General features: G+C 37.3%; 1 long non-coding RNA gene and 1 pseudogene across 1 annotated transcript; one reads left to right on the top strand and one right to left on the bottom strand.

Moving 5' to 3' along the window:
- Positions 1 to 2,006: 2,006 nt before the first annotated feature.
- Positions 2,007 to 3,434, bottom strand: LOC125797541 (uncharacterized). The gene is made up of 3 exons (XR_007436372.1): positions 3,319 to 3,434; positions 2,822 to 2,850; positions 2,007 to 2,135 (listed from the first exon to the last, which is right to left on the bottom strand). It is a non-coding gene; the product is annotated as an uncharacterized LOC125797541 (long non-coding RNA).
- A 49-nt stretch (positions 3,435 to 3,483) lies between these two features.
- Positions 3,484 to 15,335, top strand: LOC103041114 (uncharacterized; annotated as a pseudogene).
- The last annotated feature ends 7,772 nt before the right edge of the window (positions 15,336 to 23,107 follow it).

Here is a 23,107-nt window from a genome sequence, read left to right on the forward strand (position 1 = left end):
CAGCTGAATAGCAGCTTGGACCAGGGCAGAACACATGAGGATTTCTTTTCATGTTTTTGTCACCTAATTCAGGGAGTCAATAGGAAAAAAATACAGTGTTTGTTTTTCAAAGATGTTAAAATAATAAATGAAGTTCATTGAAATTATCTAAGACTTTTTAGTAAACTGCTTTTAAATAATTAATGTTTAACTGCTCAACCTGTTCATGTTTATCTTACAATATTTAGGAGGTCTAAAAAGGCTTACATTTAGTGTGAAGTGACATGTTTTTAGTACAGTCAGTTTTTTTTAGAAATATGGACAAAAAACTTTTACTACGTAAGAACATTGTAATGGGATGGAGTGCTACAGGTAGGTAGCAGCCCAGAGAGTTGATGAACCCAGTTACAGAACAGTAGATCTCAAAGCAGGTAAACCCAAGAAAAAGGGAAATAATAATAATAATAATAATTATAATTATTATTATTATGCCCCAGGGGATGCTTCAGTCGGCCACCAGCCCTTACAAATATGGTGCAACATTTGATCAACCTTTATTAAGTAATGTCAGTATTAGATTTTTGGTTAAAAAATAACCCAAAAAAATGTGTTGTTTTTACATAAAAACATAGTAAAACATTTTTGCAAGCGTATTATTAAATAATGTCAGTTTAAGATTTTTACCAAAAATGATTTGAGGGTTACACTTAAAAACAAACTTACAAAAACATTGCACTAGCACATCATTTTTACAGTGCTCCTCACAGTGGAAAAGCTTTTTGAGGTTGAACAATCTTTGTTTTCAGGTCATTTGAGAGTTTTGTTTTCAGGCTCCCAGGAGTATGTATATATATATATATATATATATATATATATATATATATATATATATATATATATACAATAAAATACATTTTTATTGTACAACATGAAAAGACAAAGTGAAAATAAATAGTAAATCAGCAGTAGGTGGCGTTTTTATTTAAATTTTCAAAATGAAAAGACTCTAATATTTCAAAGACAAACATTTTCATTTTATATTTGTAGCATTTGCCCCCCATAGTCCCAGTAGTAAAGCTCATCTTCAGGATTGTTGGATGAATTGCAGATCGCTGCCAGTTTTCTGTGTTTCTCCCTCATTTTATTGAGGAGTCTTGGTACATCTTCATCTGAGAGGAGCTGACTCCCCCCAATATCTCCTGCTGCCTTCATCAGATTCTCCATCACCTTCATCACCGGCTCCAGATGGATGAATCTGCGAGTCTGACACTCGACCACACTAACCCTCCCACTCAGAATGCTCAGAATGTGGACGGCTTTTCTCACATTGCTCTGAAACTCAGCTACAGCAGCTCTCTGCTCCTTTACCATCTGGATCTTTTTACGGATCTGCTCTATCTCTTCATTTTTCTGACTGATGTTTCTCTTAGTCTGGGAAATCTTGGAGTTGTATTCAGACACTCTACTTCTGTACCGGTCCACTTCAGACTCAGACCGTCTCTTCTCTTCTTCAGCAACTTCTACAGCATCTGAAGCTTTAACCAGTCCTACTGTTCCACCAATAACCATGGCAGAACCTGTAAGGAGAATAAACTTGATGGTGTAAGATTATCCAAAGATTAATAAACCAGTACAAGTTTAGTACATCTTTATGAGACGTGTGGTTCTTACCAGCAATCCATCCAACAACTGGTATAAGGAGCAGTCCTGCTCCCACATTCGTCACAATCTCAGCAGTACGTTGTCTCTGTTCTTGTGTCTGAAGCGTGTCCCTTGCTGATCTGAGATGTGATCTGGCCACCTCCACAGACTCTTCAGACTGTTTCAGTAGTTTATTATTAGACTCCTGCTCTGTTTTCAGGTTGTCTAAGTCCTGTTGTGTAGATCTATTCTCTTGTTCAAATCTTCCCTCGTCTCTTGTGAGGATCTCAATGTTTTTATCCAGACTCTCCAGCCCTGAATTTGCTGCCAGTTTTGATTTCTGCAGACTTTGTTTAGTCTCAACAATCTGCTCTCTGATAAAGCTGTAATTTCTACACTGTCCACTAAAAGAATCTACATCTCCATCAATGAGAGCCTCATAGACTCTGTTGATGGACTGGAGTCCATCTTTTAAAGGATCCACAACTTTCTTAATTGAATTCTTCACCAAAACACTAAAAGAGGAAAAGAAAGAAAGCAGTGTAAAAGAAGTGAACTGTACATTCAGACAAAAACTAGAGATGGGGCCCATCCCATCCTACATCTAGTACCAATACTGAAGTCATTCAATATGATTATTCAGTAATTGTGGCTTCATTAAAGTGTTGATTGTTTAAAGATTTTTTAGTCTGGAAATGCAGCTACTCGTAAAGTGGGTAAATTCAATGTGCCAATAGGTGAAAGAATGGTAGTGTTGTACAAATTAACCAAGAAAGAGCATCAGGATCTCACTCTAGAAAACAGACAAGGAGCCGACTCTTGCACATGCTCTCGCTCCAGAAACATTATAATTAATTACCAGCCAATATATTTATAGAAAATGTTATTCTGTATGTTCTGTATTCTGTATATTTGTGTTTCATGCTCATCAAATAAGATGTAAAGGTCTATTCCAGCCAAAACAAAAAAAAACACATACAATAATAATAGTAGATAAAAAAAAACATTGTTAAATAAACCAAAGTGAATTAAATAATATCAATGTAGGAATAGCTGTTGTATCAGAATGTGTGTCCGAATGGCATCGGGTCCATCACTAACAAAAAGATAGGAGTAATTGAGGTGTTTATTTTAAGGAGTCAGTTTTTATTTTAATGTAAAATATTAATTACTATGTTTGTGTGTCTATTTTTCAACTTACGTAGTAGAAGATTTCTGGCTCATGTTAATCTGACAGAAAAAGAAAAAGAAGGTTAATGTTTATTCAAACATTACTTTGACACATTTAGTGAATGGCTCCAATGGTCTAATTAATTAAAAATGACTATCTCAATTATGTATATAATAAATGGAAAAGATGACATTTAAAATGTTTCTACATATATTACAAGCTCAATATTCACTTTTTTTCACATGGAGCTCTTTTTGGAAAGCCCCTGTGTTTTCTCAGTCTCTTAATAAAACTGTTAATTCTGATTGCAAAAAGTGTCACATATGCTCTCAGATGTCTAATAATTGTATTTAATCATTTGATTTCATAAAAATTTTGGTCTAGTGAGTGAATAGAAAAAAAAATCCATAAACAATAGAGTTGAAAAGTTCATTTTTAAATCAGGATGTAGGATCTAAAAATGCTCACTATAGACGTAGCAGAAAATAACAGTTGTCCTATCAAAGTGTAAAAATTTTACATCTTACCTCCATTTAGTGCTTGATCTGTTCCTGTTCTTCTAGCTCAGCAAAAATGATCAGCAGTAATGAAACTGAAAGTGTTACTTCTTTAAATACAGCAGCACAGCTCGCCCGGGGGCTGGGCAGTCTTACTTTATGGGCTATAAATACCCGGCAGGACTACATTATACTTTCATTCTTCATATTTCAGACCAGAAGAGCTGAGAGAACTTCATCCACACCTTCACTGAAGTCCTGAAAGATCAAGGTAGGAAGGTATATGATTTCTGTTTTGATTAAAACATTTTTATTATTTGACAAAATTAAAATTAATTATATTCTATAGGGTTTTATGCAGCCTATATAATGAAATAGATAAATAGATGAACAAATAACAATATAAATAACATCATTTTTAACTTTAACTCTTAAACAAGTGCTTTAAAGGGTGTCTGTGATGCAAGTTTATTTATATAGCACCTTTCATACACAATGGTCATTTAAAGTGCTTTACAAATTAGAAGCATACAGTCATATGAAAAAGTTTGGGCACCCCTATTAATCTTAATCATTTTTAGTTCTAAATATTTGGGTGTTTGCAACAGCCATTTCAGTTTGATATATCTAATAACTGATGGACACAGTAATATTTCAGGATTGAAATGAGGTTTATTGTACTAACAGAAAATGTGCAATATGCATTAAACCAAAATTTGACCGGTGCAAAAGTAACACCTAACTACTTTTTACTGACTTACTGAAGCACAAAATTGGTTTGGTAACCTCATTGAGCTTTGAACTTCATAGCCAGGTGTATCCAATCAAGAGAAAAGGTATTTAAGGGGAGCAAATGCAAGTTGTTCTCCTATTTGAATCTCCTCTGAAGAGTGGCATCATGGGCTCATCAAAACAACTCTCAAATAATGTAAAAACAAAGATTGTTCAACATAGTTGTTCAGGGGAAGGATACAAAAAGTTGTCTCAGAGATTTAACCTGTCAGTTTCCACTGTGAGGAACATAGTAAGGAAATGGAAAACCACAGGGACAGTTCTTGTTAAGCCCAGAAGTGGCAGGTCAACAATACAGCGCACTTTGCATAAGGAGAAGCTGTATGGGAGAGTGATGCGAAAGAAGCCATTTCTGCAAGCACGCCACAAACAGAGTCGCCCGAGGTGTGCAAAAGCATACAATGTTGAACAATCTTTGTTTTTAGATCATTTGAGAATTGTTTTGATGAGCCCATGATGCCGCTCTTCAGCGGAGATTCAAATAGGAGAACAACTTGCATTTGCCCCCCTTAAATACCTTTTCTCATGATTGGATACTCCTGGCTATGAAGTTCAAAGCTCAATGAGGTTACCAAACCAATTTTGTGCTTCAGTAAGTCAGTAAAAAGTAGTTAGGAGTTTTCAAATCAATAAAATAATAAGGGTGCCCATACTTTTGCACCGGTCAAATTTTGGTTTGATGCATATTGCACATTTTCTGTTAGTACAATAAACCTCATTTCAATCCTGAAATATTACTGTGTCCATCAGTTATTAGATATATCAAACTGAAATGGCTGTTGCAAACACCCAAATATTTAGAACTAAAATGATTAAGATTAATAGGGGTGCCCAAACTTTTTCATATGACTGTACTTCACAGATAAGATTTTTCTTTACTGAAATTCCCACAGGTGCCTAAAACATCTGTACAGTACTGTATATAGTTTTATATAGTCTGCTTTGTTTTAAACATTTTGAAATGGTTGCCTACACTGGAAAATACTGGCGTATGTCTTTAAGGAGACGCCCAAGAGGACCATCACGGTGGTTCTTTCCTAGCCAGTAGGTCCACTCAATAACTGACAGGTGCTCCTTTAACAGTTTTTCAGTTCTGTTTCCTCGTAGTCTCCAGATCTGGCCTTTGTAGATACCCCAAGCTCTTTCCAAATGTTGTGTATGACCACCACTCTGAGGATCAACAAACCATCTCTTGTGGTTCACACGAAAATATGTGTAACCTGCATTATGAAGAGCACCTATATAAGCCCTCCATTGATCACTGATAATTGTTGATCCTCTACGTACATGCTTTCTATAAATTGGAAGTAAATGACGTTGAGACCTTTTTTCCACCCATCGGAGAATGGATGTTCTCTGACACCTAGTAATCTACCTCGAAGGTACTGTCAAAAACATATTACATTTATGACAACATTTTTAACAGTAGTTTTTCATTAGGACAATTTAAATTAAAATTTACTCAACACTTCACATCCTTCACTCGGCTGTAGGTTAACTTGCTAAATTTTAGATTTCAGTCAAAGTAAAAAAAAAAAAAAAAATCTTAATATCAATCATCACTTTAGCCCTTTGTCATTACCTTATCTTATTTATTCCTTACAATTTTATAATTTTACAGTGGTTTACTGAAAGGTTTCATCTCAAATACAGATTGAGTAGACAAACATTGAAAATCTAGGCAGAAAACCTAATCTTGCATCAAACTGATTAAATCAAAATTACTCACAAAATATATAATGCTGCCTCAAATATTTTTTGTTCAAATATTATTTAAATATTAAATTTAATTACATATAAAGCTAAAGATAAGGGTGCATTTCCTAAAATATTTTGCCACCGCTAAGTACTTTTAGTATTTTTTTTATATTTCAAGGGTTTCATCTTAACCATAAATAAGTTAACATTAGCACTGTATAATCATTAGCTGTTTTGTTATTATATCATAAGAAAAATATTTTAATAAATAACTTTTTCCAATTACCAATATATATATATATATATATATATATATATATATATATATATATTAGATTAGATTCAACTTTGTCATTATGCAGTGTACAAGTACAGAGCCAATGAAATGCAGTTAGCATCCAACCAGAAGTGCAATATACAGTGTTATTTACATAAAGTGCATAGATATAAGTATATATACATAGAATAAATATATAAATATACAAATATATAATAAGATCTACAGAAGTATCTTATATAAATGCAATATGGATGTGCAGGTAGCAGAAATACAGTTTAAAGGGGACATGAAACATTTCAGTTTGTACAAGTTTTCTAAGGGATTAAATATAATGGAATTTATTTGGGGGGGAATTTTTAATATAAAATGTTTACACACTAAATTATAATAGATTTATTTTTGTTATGTTTGAGCTAGGGCGCCGCCATGTTGCCCATGCGGCACTGGGGACGTCACGAGGTTGGTTGGTTTAAGATCCCAGGCATATAGCTAGAGGAAAAGAGCTTATTGTTTGTGGAGATTATGGATGAAGATGAAGCTGAACCAGGCTATCATGGAGCATTTACTCAGAGATCTTTCCTGTATAAACCTGAGCAGGACTTTTCAGATGCTTTCCTGAGAGAGAGACGTTATGGGAGTGTTTATTCTCTCTCTACGTGAAGCCGTGCAGAACCCTGCAGCGCGACCACAGCAGGTACTACCATCCAGTTAACCAGCTAGTTTATATACATTTAGCTATTTAACATGTAAAGTCCAGAGTTCATTAAGACTGAATGAAACGAACATGATTTAAGTGGATATTGAAACACCCAGGCGCTGTTTGGTTGATAAACCGTTCAGTTTAGAAGTTAAAAAGCTTACTGGGTACTTAGCTTAATCTAGTTAGTGTTAGCTAGTTAGCTAGCGTTGGCTAGCTATAATAAGATAGCTAGCTAAGTAGCTAGCGCTAGCTATGTTCTCTTTAAATTGTCGTTTTATCTAGACTTTCGGTAACGGTACCTCTCGCTGCTCTGCTTGGTGAGCGTGTTGTTTGGCTGGTTCCGTGCGGCTACAGCTGCTGCTCTCATAGTAACTACCCTCAGTCGGACGGTCTGTACATCTCAGCTGATCAGAGGAAAAATTAAAAACGGAGGAAAAAAGCCTCGGACTGCAGCTTATTTATCCGGCGCTAATGCTCCTGACTCAAACCCCTCTCCTTCACATAGTCCTGGTCTAGAAAGTGCTCGCTCCTAACCCCTAGCATTGCAGCTAACCGGAGGATTCTCGCGCTTCAGTGCTGCGCTGAAGGTATGAAAGTGAAAGTAAATATTTCTCATTCCTCACACTATTAAATTTCACCACTCCCAGTATTACTACACATAGGGACAATACAAAAGTGCACCCCCCCCCCCCCCCCCCCCCCCCCGCTCTGCATTGAGTTTTGGTTTGGATTTTATTATCTATTGAGGAGCTAAATTACGGTATTCTCATAGATTATAGTAGTGAGGCGTTTGAGAACCAATCTCGTGAGTCACTTTCAGCGCTGGGATAAAATGGCGCTGCCCTTACTCTTAAAAAAATGACATTTAGATTACTCATTATTTGTAGATGGGGGAGTGGGCCAGGCTTCTAGACCTCCTGAAGTCCATGATGATCTCCTTGGTTTTCTGGGTGTTAAGCTCCAGGTTGTTGTCTTGGCACCATGAAGACAAGTTCTGTACCTCATCCCTGTAGGCCGCCTCATCGTTGTCTCTGATCAGGCCTATCACTGTGGTGTCATCTGCAAACTTGACTATGGTGTTAGAACCATAAACCGGTATGCAATCGTGGGTGAACAGGGAGTAGAGGATTGGGCTCGGTACACAACCTTGTGAAACACCAGTGCTCAGGGTGATGAGTGAGGAGGAGAGGTTGTCTAACTTAACAGACTGGGGTCTATCAGTCAGGAAGTCTGAAATCCAGTTACACAGTGATGTGCTGATGCCCAGATGACTGAGTTTGGAGATCAGCTTGGAAGGGATCACTGTGTTGAATGCTGCACTGTGGAAATGGCATATTCAGTTGACCTGTTGCTGCGGTAGGCGAACTGATGTGGGTCCAGGGTAGCAGCCAGGTAGGTTTTCAAGTGAGAAAGTTCTTTCTAAACACTTGGAGATGATTGGGGTGAGTGCAACAGGACGGAAGTCATTCAGGGCTGAAGCAGTTGAGTGCTTTGGCACTGGCACAATGGTGGCAGTCTTGAAGATGGTTGGGACAGATGCCTGGGCCAGCGACAGATTGAAAATGTGTGCAAAAACAGCAGATCCTCAGCACAAGCTCTTAGCAACCAGCCAGGTACACCATCAGGACCGGCTGCTTTCCGTGCATTAACTCAAATCAAATCAAATTTATTTGTATAGCGCTTTTTACAACAGGTGTTGGCACAAAGCAGCTTTACAGAAACATGATTACAGGACAAAGAATCAGGCAAAACATTAAACATAGAAAATACAGAATACAGAACCCCCAGTGAGCGCAGAGGCAAGGAAAAACTCCCTCAGAGCTGCAGGAGGAGGAAGAAACCTTGGGAGGACCAAGACTGACATTTGAGGGGGGACCATCCTACCACTGGTCAAACGGCTTTTAAATTAAAATTTATTATTTAACTTTTATACATCCACATAGGTTTTATATATTCAGGAGTGTAATAGCGCCACTAATTGGCTTGGATGTAATCAGTAGTGGAGAATAAGATGGACGATGAGCAGCTGATCTGTGGTGGTGGTGGAGAAGAGCTGACTTCAGAAACTCCATCAGTCTGGCCGGACAGGAGACGCGAGAGCCTGAGGGTCCAACATCGGTATCGGGTCAGACAGGTGGGCAGTCAGTAACTCGGAGGAAGGCAGAGAGATGGAGTTAGTTTTGACAGGATTTATGTAAAACGGAGAATATAAAACAATATCAGAGTGTGGCTAATGACTCTGGCAGATCTGAATAAAACAGCCTAACTAAAGGCAGAGAGCCAGAAGGTAACATAGACATGGAGGCTCCCTGAAACACTGGTATCCACCCACTCCACCGTCCACAAACCTGAGTGACCGTGTGCAGTGGGAGAACAACAGCACCAGCATCTCGGTTTACCCACAATTTCCTCTGTCCATGAACCCCTGAATCTGCAGCCTTATCTAAAGGAAAAAACATTAATTACCAAAAGCTAAACTAAACAAGTAAGTTTTCAGTCTAGACTTAAAGATTGAGACTGTGTCTGAGTCCCGAACATATTCGGGGAGGTTATTCCAGAGTTGAGGCGCTTTATAAGAGAAAGCTCTTCCTCCTGCAGAGCTCCTCTGAATTTTAGGAACTACTAAGAAACCAGCACCCTGAGATCTAAGTAATCGCGGTGGTTCATAATAGGAGATGAGGTCTCGTAAATACTCAGGAGCGAGCCCGTGTAGGGCTTTATACGTTAACAGGAGAATTTTATAGTCTATGCGGAATTTGACTGGAAGCCAGTGCAGTGCTGACAGGACTGGACCAATATGGTCAAATTTCTAGTTTTAGTAAGGACCCTGGCTGCAGCATTTTGAACTAACTGAAGTTTATTTACGTTACGGCAGGAACATCCAGACAGTAGCGCATTACAATAATCTAGCCTTGAGGTAATGAAGGCATGGACTAGTTTTTCTGTGTCATGCAGTGATAGGGCATTTCTTAGCTTGGCGATGTTACGTAGGTGTAGAAAAGCTGTTCTAGTAACATTAGATATGTGATATTAGATATAACATTAGATAACTCTACTCAGCGTGTGATGAACGTCCAAGGTGGAGGGTGTGAGTGGGTGATCGTGGGTTGGAGGATCGGTTTTTGATGATACCACCTTGTTCCCATGATCAAAACGAGCATAGAAGTGGTTTAGCTCGTCAGAGAGTGAGGCACAATTGGTGAGTGGAACAGTTCTGGGTGGTTTGAAGTCAGTCAAGGTTTGTATGCCTTGCCACATTTGCCGGGGGTCAGACGAGCTGAAGTACTCCTCAATCCTCTGTTTATAGCAGTGCTTGTCCATAGGTTAGCTCTGGCAGAGCTTTAAGCCTCCCGGTCTCCAGACCTGAAGGCAGCATCTCTAGCTTTGAGCAGGAGGCGAACCTCTCTGTTCATCCAGGGCTTCTGGTTAGGGAAAGTTATTATTGTTTTTTGTGATGTCACTCTGTCCACACAGATGTTAATATGTTCCAGGACAGAATTAGTGTAAATGTCTATATATATATATGTCTATATATATATATGCAGACGTATATATGTAAAAAAATCTTTTTTTAGTGCTGTTGCATACAAAACCAAAATAATTATCCATATACTGCGGTTTATGAAGGTTCACCAGGAGTCGTAGATTCTCTCAAAACAAAAAAAAGTTTATTAACAGGAGGCTCCTGGAGAGCCTACCCTGAAGCCTCAGCTTCCAGGGACAGACTCTGAATCTCTTACATTTTACAGTCGTATTAAAAGAACTCTATTCTCTTCGACTCCTCCCAGTATGAAGTCACTTTAACATACACAAATCCTACACAATTGCATACGTAAGCGTTCTTCAGAATTGTATACGTAAGCGTTCTTCAGTACATTTCCTAGTATTGTGAGTGCTCACAATATACTTTCCAGTTTTTCACATTAGCTGAGGGTCCTGGCTCCTTAGATCCCTGCTAATCCTAAAGTTGGGTTTCCTGTTGTGCATGTCTAGGGTGTGAGGCCTAAACTGGGAGATGACCTTGTGCCTGTGTCATATGACTCCTATCCTGTTCTTAAATACACACTTTGCAAGTATATAAAAGGCAATACTGATGGTTAATATATATAGGGTCTATAACAATATCTAGTATATATGAACATTCTATAACAATATGAAGTTATACAAGATTATATAGGGGGCTTGTTTATTTGTACCTCTATAGGTATGTAGATCGATCATAAGGAATCAGTTATAGTAAAACATTATAGTAAAAAATTGTCTGATTATATTCTACTATTATCTTATACATAACAGTGCATACGATTCAATTAAAAAATATTAATAACTTTCTTTAGGTATGATATGCAATAGGAAGAAATTGTAACAATATTTTTGTTGTTTAGATTTTTTTTATTGTCATGTTAGCAATTCAAATACAAATCTCTTATTAGTTAACTTAAAAGGCTTTTGTAATACATGCACAAAATTGGTGTTCTTAAAGTTACATCGTTCTTAAAGTTGTCAATTATTAAGAAATACACTGTAAACCTAAAAAACGGATTCCAAAAAAGTTGGGACACTAAACAAATTGTGGATAAAAACTGAATGCAATGATATGGAGATGGCAAATGTCAATATTTTATTTGCAATAGAACATAGATGACAGATCAAACGTTGAATCTGAGTAAATGTAACATTTTAAAGGAAAAATATGTTAAATCAATATTTTACAGTGTCAACAAATCCTAAAAAAGTTGGGATAAGTAGCAATAAGTGGCTCGAAAAAGGAAATTGCAGGAACAGCTGGAAGATCAATTAACACTAATTAGGTCAACTGACAGTGTCTCTCAGAAGCCAAGATGGCAAGAGGGTCACCAATTCCACCATTGTTGCGCAGAAAGATGGTGTTACCCAGCGTAAAATAGAAAAGACTTTTAAGTTATTATCATCAACCGTGCATAACATCACCAAAAGATTCAGAGAATCTGGAACAATCGCTATGCATAAGGGTCAAGGCCGTAAAACTCTACTGGTTGCTCGTGATCTGCGGGCCCTTAAAGGTCACTGCACCTCAAACAGGAATGCCACTGTCGAGGAAATAACAGAATGGGCTTAAGATTACTTCCAGAAAGCATTGTCAGTGAACACAATCCATCGTGCCATCCGCCGTTGCCAGCTAAAACGCTACAGTGCAAAGAGGAAGCCATTTCTATGCAAGCTCCACAAGCTCAGGCGTTTGCACTTGGCCAGGGGTCATTTAAAATGGAGTGTGGCAAAATGGAAGACTGTTCTGTGATCAGATGAGTCACGATTTGAAGTTCTTTATGGAACACTGGGACGCCATGTCATCCGGACCAGAGAGGACAAGGATAACCCAAGTTGTAATCAACGCTCTGTTCAGAAGCCTGCATCACTGCTTGCATGTCTGGAAAGGCACCATAAATGCAGAGAACTATGTTCAGGTTCTAGAACAACATATGCTCCCATCTAGACATCATCTCTTTCAGGGAAGACCCTGCATTTTTCAACAAGATTATGCCAGACCACATTCTGCAGCAATCACATCATGGCTACATAGGAGAAGGATCTGGGTACTGAAATGGCCAGCCCGCAGACCAGATCTTTCACCTATAGAGAGCATTTGGCGCATCATAAAGATGAAGGTGTGACACAGAAGGCCCAAGACGCTTGAACAGTTTGAGGCCTGTATTAGACATGAATGGAAGAGAATTCCTATTTCTAAACTTGAGAAACTGGTCTCCTCCGTCCCCAGACGTCTGTTGAGTTTTGTAAGAAGAAGGGGGGGATGCCACACATGGTGAAAATGGCCTTGTCCCAACTTTTTTGGGATTTGTTGACGCCATGAAATTTTAAAACATATTTTTCCCTCAAATTGATACATTCTCTCAGTTTAAACTTTTGATCTGTGATTTGTGTTCTATTCTGAATAAAATATTGACACTTGCCATCTCCAAATCATTGCATTCAGTTTTGATTCACAATTTGTTTAGTGTCACAACTTTTTTGGAATCTGGTTTGTATATTAGTATAGCTGCATTATACATAATGTCTAGATACTGTTGAATATTCTGATAACAGACTTATTCCAAGGAATAACACTAATTCCCATGTCATCTGCCGCTTTATTGCTAGTCCATGCAAAACTTCCACTTACAATACTCCCATATTCCCAGCAATCTTCCAGCACCTGTTTTGTAGGTTGAGTATTTCCATGCCCTCGTAGGTTTACCCAATATGCTAGAGAGAGCTTTAACCTCCTAAGATTCAAAGGCATCTCCCCTACTTCCACTTGTAATGAAGGGATTGGTGAAGTTTGAAAAGCTCCGCAACACAGCCAGAGAGCTTTGGCCTGCACCATGTCCGAAACAATGCCAAACGCCAATGCCAATGTAACAAAAGCATAAGAAAATCATTGAAATGTGTACCAGCAATGTTTGAAAAAGAAAGATTTGCATATTGTATAATATTGCATATTTCTCCCTCTACAGCCCATAATATTTTTAAACAAAAAAAGGAATCAAGAGGAATTTCAGCATCTTTATCCTTGTTATTACATTTTTAAACAATTAAAAAATATACGATGAAGCACTGTACACTTCTCATTCATGCAATTATATGTTAATAAAATGCCATTCAATCTTTAGAATTGATTTGGAAAATGCATGTCCTGATATCTTAAATTATTATTTTAATGTCTTAAAAACATTTTCCTCTTTGTGCTTGTTTGTCTCTTGTTTAATGAACAGGAAGGAAATGGATTCCCAAATTGCAAAGACCACTCAAAGTCTTACCAAAGCTGAAGAGATGAGAAACCAAACTAAGCTCATCATGCAGCCCTACGCCAACTGGGAGGAATACCTGACTCCTGCACCGCTCTCTATAGCCATACTGGGAGAGCTGGTCTTCATCTCCTCCAAAACAGATTTCTCCATCAACAAAAACCCACCCAAGGACGGCTACAAGCACATCAGATACCCAGACTCATTCCGCGCCTGTCTCATGCAAGTGTGTAACTCTGGCTGGTGGGCTTTTAATGAAGCCCACAAGAACATGGATCAGATTCGTCTCCACACCATGACGGTCCCAGACTACATGAAGACCGCTGTAAAGATTCTGTTCCAGGGAAATGATGAAGTTGTTAAAGCTCATCTTCCTGATCAGCTGGAGAACATTCGTGTCATTGCAGATGAGTGTCTTGATCTGGCTGCATCAACAGAGAAGCGTTTCACTGATGTCATCAATATTATCCAGGAGCTGCTGGAGGCGTGTGTTAATGCTGAGCACTTTTATGGAGAAGAGTTAGAAAAGGTAAAAAACACACTGGAGGAGAGCAAAATCAGAAAACAATCATCAGAAGAAGCTGTTAAACGCTCTGAGAAGGCAGCTAAAACCATGGAAGAGGAAATGAAGAAAGCACAAGAGAGCTACAAAGCAGCAATGGATTCCCTACCCAGTGGATGGGACATGGTGGCTATGGAGCTTGTTGCAGCTGTCACTGAAAGTATGTCAGCTGTAGTAACAGGACTGACATCTGTTGTGACTCAGCCAGTGGTCAAAATGTGCAATGCTACAAAAACTATTTCAGAGACCTACAAGGATATAACAGGTGGTAACATCGCATCTGCAGATGAAGTGGATAAAATAAACATCTACAGCAAGTCTGCAGCAATCCTGACTTGTGCTGAGATGTTTCAGCAGTTTGTGCATGATACTACCATTGACTGGAAGAGTCTGTATGACCAGAAGAAGAAAACTCCCAATACAGATTTTGTGAAGGGGCACTTCATAAGAATCAACAGCAGTTTAGAAGAAATCCCAGAATGTAACCCAAAGAAGCGTGCTCAAGAAATATGTGAAGAGGCCATTGCCATCTGTGATGAACTGGCAATATATGCACCAGAGGGGAAATGTGAAGAAGCTACAACAAAGCAGCTGATCCAGAAAATCAGAAAACTGACTGATTCAGCTCGAGCTTTTGACTCCAAGAGCAAAGATGTTACAAAATCTCCATCTCTGGCTCCAAAACCACCAATGATGTTTAAAGAGGAGAGTAAATCTGAGAAGAAAAGTGCTTCAGAAAGGGCATCGGAGAACGCCAGATTCCGCATAGAACAGAGCCGAGCTCAGTTGAAGGAAACCAGAGGATCCTATGAGAAGAGTGTGGAGAACATGGAGAAGAACCAAAAGGAACTGACTGAAATCCTGATCACCATGAGAAACTGTCAAGTCAAGGAGATAGACTTCAACACCACCATAAAGATGCTGGTAAAAGGAATGGATGCGATGGGGAGGGTGAAGGAGCAGTGGGAAAAGATGGTGCGTTTCTTTCAGATGGTGTCCAACATTGTGAAAACCAGTCTGACCAGAACTTTAGAGGATTTCATTTCCACATCTGAGAAGACTCAATCTCTCTCCTACAACTCAAAGCTCTTCTCCAAAGATCTGCTCTACAATCAAGCCTTTCAGGCCACGAACATCGCCAGCCTCGTCCACATGATCTCAGCAACCTACACTGACGTCTCTGGGAAGTATCTGATGGATCGGGTCAGCTCACTGGGGAAACTTTTGACCATGGATAAGGAAAAGCCAGAATTTCTACTGGAACGTCTGCAGCTGCAGAACTCCTGTGATGAAGCTCAAAAAGGCATTTTGCGTCTCGTCCTGAAAAATAAGGATGACTTTGAAAGGAAGACCAACGCAAGACTGGAGAAGATCGATAAAGAGCTGCTGGCTATTCTTCCTGAAGCTGCTCCAGAAGAGATGAAGAGTATTCAAGCAGCTGTTGAGAGTGGATTCACAGAGGAAGAAGTAGATGGTTATGTCTGAGGTGTATTTAGAAAAGGCATCCTGATTTAATTTGAAAATTACACCGATACTGATGATGATGGCTTTTTTGCTTTGGCGTTTCACACATTAATTTTGCTTAAATACATAACTTTCTTTGCTAATTTCCACCATCCTGGTTTTTCCTATCATTGTTTTTCTTTATAATTAATTATTTTTTAAATTTACAATTGTTAACTACCTATATCAGGTATTGGAAATATTTAGAACTGAAAGTTGCAAAGAAAAATAATTAATTCATAAATATAATTAATCTGTATACATAAACTGTTAATGTTCCTGTTATATTTACAAATGCAGATTTGACTGTTAGTCCCTCTGTTTGCTTTATAATCATGAGAAATAAACGGCTGTGCATGTTTAAAGAATATGTCTCCTCATTCCAGGTTTAGCTTGAACTGAGTGTAAGAATGGATTTTTGTGTTTTCACTACCAGAACAGACACACATTACACTTTCACTTTCATCTTTAATGATTTATTTATTTCACTTCAATGTACTTCTGTACAAATACTAAAGAGCAGCCTCTGAGAGATCCACAAGATGGCAGCATATCATACATGAATAATGACACAGTTCATGCTGATGGATTCACTGTTCAACAACATCTGTTCTGAATGCAGTTCCCCGACCAGCAACATCAGTACTGTGATTTGATATTACACTTAAAGCTTATTAATAATACGATTTTTAAAAACTAATACGATTTTGTCCACTTTATAACTATGTTCAGTAAATTGTCTCAACATAAGAATGATTATATCTATATAAAATGTAAAGGAAGCATTATATAAGCAGTAATTGTTCATAATCACCATATGATTATTCAAAACTAAAATCTTAACAGACCACATTATCCCAATGTTACCACACAGTCACAGATATACGTATATCTCACAGTGCTGTTTGAACACTGGCCAACTGGTGTACATATGATGTTGGCAGCAGAAATGGTGGCCATGAATTAAAATCTCAACAGGTAACAGTGTATCCCAGGTTAGGCAAGCAACATTTATTTATATGGGACATTTCTACAGACAAGTGCAATTCAACATACTTTACATAAATAAAACATACATACACCACACGTGTGGTTCAGCAATATAAGTGCCTATGATAGGAATCGGCTAGAGAGGGTAGTGCATTCTGCTTCAAAATCAATGACTGTGAACTTCCATCTGTTGTCTCAATATAACCTGGTTTATATTCACTCACACCTAGCTCAACACTTATTCAAACTGCTCACTTTGGATAAGCTGTTTCAGATCATTTTATGTAGAACATCAAGGTTTTATAATGCATGGACCCATCAGCTTTTAGAATGCTACACTCCTCTTCATTGTCATAATGTTATACTTCACTGTATGTGAATGTGTGTAATTGTATGTGTTTGAGCTGCACTGTAACAAGTTCCTCTTAGTGGTAGTGATATCACAGATTAATTATTGTGATTAATACAATCATTGTTAAAGCAATTGACACCAATAATAGAAATAAAAATCTATTTTGCCATCTATAGCACAGTTAAACCTGTGAGGGCAACGCTGAGGCAGAACTGACTGCAATAAAAGCATTTTTTAAAGGTTAGGAAAAGTTTATAAAAACAAACAAAACAGGACTGCTATGTATCACAACTTCAAAGGAGCACATTTCAAATATTAATGAAAACAATATATGGTTTATGGTTTAGCGCCTCTTTGAGAAGAATGACATGAAGCCAAACAATTTGATTGACTCGATTCCACAAGAAGGGAATTAAACACAATGTGCTTAAGTTATTTAAAATTACATTGAGATATTAATGAAAAAAACGTATGTGATGTAAATGTAGTCTTTGAGGCCTTTATTGATGGATATAAAAAAATTAAGCACTTAAAGCTACATCTGAGAACAGATTGTTTAGGCAGAGAAGAGCCTGGAGTGGTCAGAACTGACGGCCAAGACAGGCCTGAAGAGTCTGACAACAACATTGATGGTGGGGCCCAATTGTGTACTACACACTAATATTATAATATATATGGTACATACTAATCTTAATAGTGAGTGTGTATTACATTTTGTATATGTTGTTAATACTGCAATAAAAACACAGGGGTTCTACAGTACAGTACCTGCTGCACATAATTGAGGCTAACTTCTGCACAGAGCCATAGAGAGAGAGTTGCGTCTGTAATTTACTCCATTGGTTCATTTTTTTTTACAGCAATGGCGACCAATTTAGTGTCTCGGTAGTTCCTGGCAATTAGCAGCAATTACTAGGAGCTGCATAGAGCTGCAGCAGAGTAAAGCATTTTACAGGGTAAAACGTTTAAAGAAACCACTGAAATACCCTGTCACACAATAGTTTACGTTCACTTGTAAATGACAGCTTCAGATATTTGCAATAGGGAATTGCTTTATATGAAGTTAAGGTAAATATAATAATAATAATAAGAAGAAGAATGTCATGGTGTGCACAGAATACAGATACTCACTGATAGGGTTAAAATGGTTGTTAATTAAAACAGAATGTAGAAAGCGAGTAGACATTTGTATAAATAGTAGAGCACCGGTAAACAGAAGCCACACAGACAAAACCATACCATAAACGGGAAACAGTCCGGAGTTCATACACGAGAAAAGACAGCAGTAGAGATAATCCAAAAGGGGAGAAACAATAAACAGTCCAGATCATACACAGTAAATCCACAATCAGAGGTACAGGCAAAAATCGGCATTGAGAAAACAAAAGCAAGTTCATACCCGAGAAAAAAGTGTCCTTTTATACAGCAGGTTATCAATACTCTGGGCTTCCTGGAGGAAGCAGGTGAGGTGTCATGTGAGGAGATGTGTGAGTGATGTCAGCTGGTGGTGCGTTCTGGGTAGTGTAGTTGTTAGACTGAAAACCTCTATTAGAGCTGGGTGTGGGAGAAACAGGAGTGCCTACAGCACAAGACATGACAAATAATAATAATAATAATAATAATAATAATAATAATAATAATAATAATAATAGTATTATGCATAATAATAATAATAATAATAATAATAATAATAATAATAATATGCATAATAATAATGTGAAAGGTCATGACTAAAAAAGTAAGAGAATCCTGAAATATGAAAAGAGACAAGAGCTTCTTAAGCAGAAAAAGACAGATCTATGAAAGGCAGATTGTTTGTAAGTCCCACCATCAATTTTGAGTACTACGTTTAACTTAATATTGTAATTTGTGTTACTATTAAAAATATCCTCTCACCTCAGTGTAGTAGGGACTTCTGAAGGAGCTTGCTTTTCTCTGCAACTCTGTCAAAGACAGTATCTGTGTCCAAACCCATGAGGATGTCCTATTCTGTGGCCATTAACATGAAAGCATCTAACTTGTTTGCAGAAAAGATGCTCCTAAGTCTGCTTTTACAGGCAACCTGTGTCACTGAGAGGGTCAGTAAATACTTGTTTGCAAGACCAAAAAGAAATGATAAGTCTGCATATAGACTACCATGTTCCAGGAATCTGGCCTCAACAACTGTGAACATTATTGGGTTGTGGAGCTTTACCTCATGCATCACTAGATGTCTCATCCTAGAACATATACATCTCCCCTGGATGTATATTGTTGTAGAAAAGAAAATGAAAGGTGGGCTACCCCCACCTCTCGTCCGGGGTACAACTCCCCTACGTGTTCGTTTGATAGAGAGAGTCAGACGGGTGGAGTGAAGTTGAAAGCAAACCAAGTATTTATTACAAAGTACTGAATATTCAGGAGAACTAACACATGAAAGACCGTCTAACAGCCGTCCCAGCATAAGTTCTGACCCCCCTCTGATCTGACTCCATGTTTATACCCAAAATGACGTAAAGCCTGTTGATGAGGCGTTGCTAAAATCATCTCATGTTAGTAGGCACATTCTCACGTGTTAGAGTCCACAGGTCTGATCAGAGCACCAGTGTTTGGCCTTGACTGTATCCAGTCGGACAGTGTGGCATTGTTTTCGGGACTGGACTGAGTCCGGTCAAAACAGTGTGATATTGTTTTAATAATTACACAGTGTCGTCCTCCCTATGTGCGTGCTCTCATCCCGCTTTGGGAGATGAAAAACAACGCACACACAGATTGAAAGGCCGCACTGTTTGTCCCTAAAGTCTCTTTTGTATCAATCCAGTTCGCACAGAGTGCACTTTAGCTGATGATTGATTGTTAGTCAGAAACATGCAGTAAATTAAATGCTTCAGGCATAAGCTGTATGTGCCCAACAATGGGTTCTATATGTTATATGTTACTGTGTTAGCAGCGCGTGGTTAGTCCGCCATATAATAGATCCTATGTGTTAATATACGCCTTATGTATCATGTGGGTTAATTTGTCATAATAAGGGTGGTGTTAATCACATGCTTGATCAAACAGTGCTTTACTATATATGTAAAGAGTATATTGTGATTATTGGTTAATCTTTTATATAAATGCGTGTAAAATACACTGTGAGTAATAAAGATGATCAAATACAATGTGAGTATTGGTTATGCATATTGAATACAAGGTTTCACACAATGATTATGTCATTATCGATACTAAGATAAGTAATCATAACTGAAAGATATTTGTCAATAAACCCAGCGTATAATAAACAGTTACTCTTTAATTCCCGCTTTTGACGTATCAACCAGATACGTCAATATTCAGATTTTTCATTATTTGGTCCCCACTGAGGTAGTAAAGCCCCCACCTCTTTGTCCATCTCCTCATCCTTTTCCTCCTTTTTATTTGCTTACATGACAAAATTGTCTGCAGCATCCATAACTGTCTCAAACTCCCTTGCCATTTGTTTCAGGGTTAGAGGTCACCAGTACTTTGACAATGGTGTTGTCTTCTCAAATATTCTCAAGAGTAATTGTAAGCTGTAAGGATCGTCTCATGTCTGGGAAGACCATCTTTGTATCCCTTGGTCTAAACATTGGCTTTTACTAAGCTCTGCTCATGAATGGCTGCCAGTGTATACAAAACATTAATGTAAGACAGTACTGGGTTTTCGAATGATCCAAACATCTTTTAAAGCATCATGCTTTGCTCACCAGCATGTCTCTCCAATGGGTGCTAACTGCCTGTGTCTGTTGCTGTAGCTTTTTTCTCTCTTATGTTCATTCACTGATAATTCCCTGATGAATGCTGCTGTTTTACTAAGAAGACAAAACAGTTATCCACTCTCAATCATGTTCCAGATATTCCATCACTTACAAGAGACGTTCCCTTTTAGTTCCCAGCTGTTCACATTACAACATTCTGTTAGGAAATAAAATAGGTTAAGTATATTATGCCTATTTGCCATTTTATAACATTACAGTAACATTACAGTAACAAGGATAGAAAAGTCATTCAGACATCATTCTTGTAGGCTAAATTACCGAAGTAGATCATTTTTTGTTGGATTGTAGTTCTATTCTGAATAATTCGTTTTTTTTTTTAAATAATGCTCTATGCTTCTTCCATGTTGCACTGTTTATTAACATAATTCTGAACAGATTTCAGTCATTCAAACAACTCTAAATTATTAACGTTCTACTTACAAATATAATTGTTTAAAAGCTACATATCCTTACAAAAAATATATATACTTACAACTTATTGTAATAAGTAAACTTATGTAAAGTTGAAGTAAATATACTAGGATCAGTGTACTTGTAGTAGACTTGTTATTTTACTTATTCAATACTTGGCACTAAATTGGCACAATTTTAATGTATATAAAAGCATACTTTTAAGTATGCTTTGGGTGTGGTACTCTTTGAGTACACAACTACTTTACTAATATGGGCAAAAATATAATGTACTATTTGTACACTTGAAGTATATAATGTTAGATGTATTTTAGTACATTTAGTAAACTTTGAGTTCACATACATACAGTTTAAAACAGTTTAAAACACATTTAACATGATGCTTTGATATAATATAACAATGAACATTATCAAGCACTGAAACAATATCTTTTTATTTGAGTTTAGAATAAACTGATGTATAGCAATGAATTTAATTACAGTAGTGCAAATGGGAATGGAATTAATTTCCAGCATCCCTAAACAGGTGGGTTTGGGAAGATAATAAATAGCATATTGGTTCCATCTACAGGCCAGAGCGGGTAATTACCAGATTTTTTTCCCTCACATTAATTATCTCGGGATAATTATCCAAATTTATTTGAGGGGAAAAATCCCATCCAAAATCTTGAGTTAAGTTATTTTACCAGCAGGATTTTTTTTTTCACCCATGTAAAATCCCATGTAATTATTGTCTTTTTTTGGGGCTCCATATAGTTAGCCAAACAATGGTTGCTAGCTTTTAAACTGAGCTAGTTAGCTAGCTACTTAGATCATGCTATTTACCTAAAAAAAACACCAAGTATTCTCACTTTTTAAATAAATAATTATAATATAGCTAAAATTACGCAACAGTAAAATTGTGTTACTGTGAAAAAACACAAAGACACAGTTAACAGTTACTCAATTTGACCTCATCCAGCCTTATCCAGCTAGCTAACCTAGCTAGTTAACTTACCTCAGGCTCCGAATGAACAAAACCGTATTCTTAAAAAAAACTGTTCCAGACCCACTTCCATATTATTATTTCACTTTAATATATTTTACTATAATCATTCATAATTTTAGTAACTAAATATCACATATTAATCTCCAGCTTAAAATAAAATCCTTAAAATGATTTTATTAATAACCAGAGCATTTGTACCCCTACCTCTTACAGATGTTAATTTTAGCACCTCGATAAAAAAAAATAATGTCCATATTTTCAGTTGAGAGAGAGAGCTGATGAGATTAATTCCATGCTCCAGCAAAAAATGACTTGCAAGCAATAAAACATTATTGGATGAAAACATGATTGTCACTTCTAATTTACCAATGCAAAACTGAAATGTGTGGAAAGTGATCTCGCAAACAAATATGTAAAAACAAGAAACAAGTAAAATATAGCTCATTTTATACACAACAGTACTGAGCGCCTAAGCTGACCTCATATAATTGTTTTTATTTAAGTGTGGGAACGACTTATATGGTCAGGATAATAATGGTGAAAAATGAGTAGCGTATTGGTTCCATCTACAGGCCAGAGTGGCTAACTACCTGATAATTATCCTGGGATAATGATCTGGAGAAAATTCATTCATGAGAAAAAAAAAATAAAAAACTCAGCTGTGCCCCAGCTGGCTTTTGTGTTCTTTTGTAAAATCCCATGTATTTATTTTTCTATAAAATGTTCTGATTGATGTAGTAGATGATAAAAAAAGCTGCAAAAAAGTTGTAAATTTGTCATCTGGGTTAAAATTTGATTTAGTAAAATCCTAATAATAATTGATGGACAGTACATGTGTTTTTTTCTCAACATTAAAAATACACCTCACAGCGATTAATGACTTTTAATTTGACACCATAGTCTTTAGGGTGGGATTTGGAGTTGTGTGATTTGATTGGCTCCTCAGCAGAACTCAGGAAGTGTGCGGCTACGGGTCTTTTAT

This window comes from Astyanax mexicanus, unplaced genomic scaffold, assembly GCF_023375975.1.
Source record: "Astyanax mexicanus isolate ESR-SI-001 unplaced genomic scaffold, AstMex3_surface scaffold_48, whole genome shotgun sequence".
In the NCBI taxonomy this organism is placed as follows: Eukaryota; Metazoa; Chordata; class Actinopteri; order Characiformes; family Acestrorhamphidae; genus Astyanax; species Astyanax mexicanus.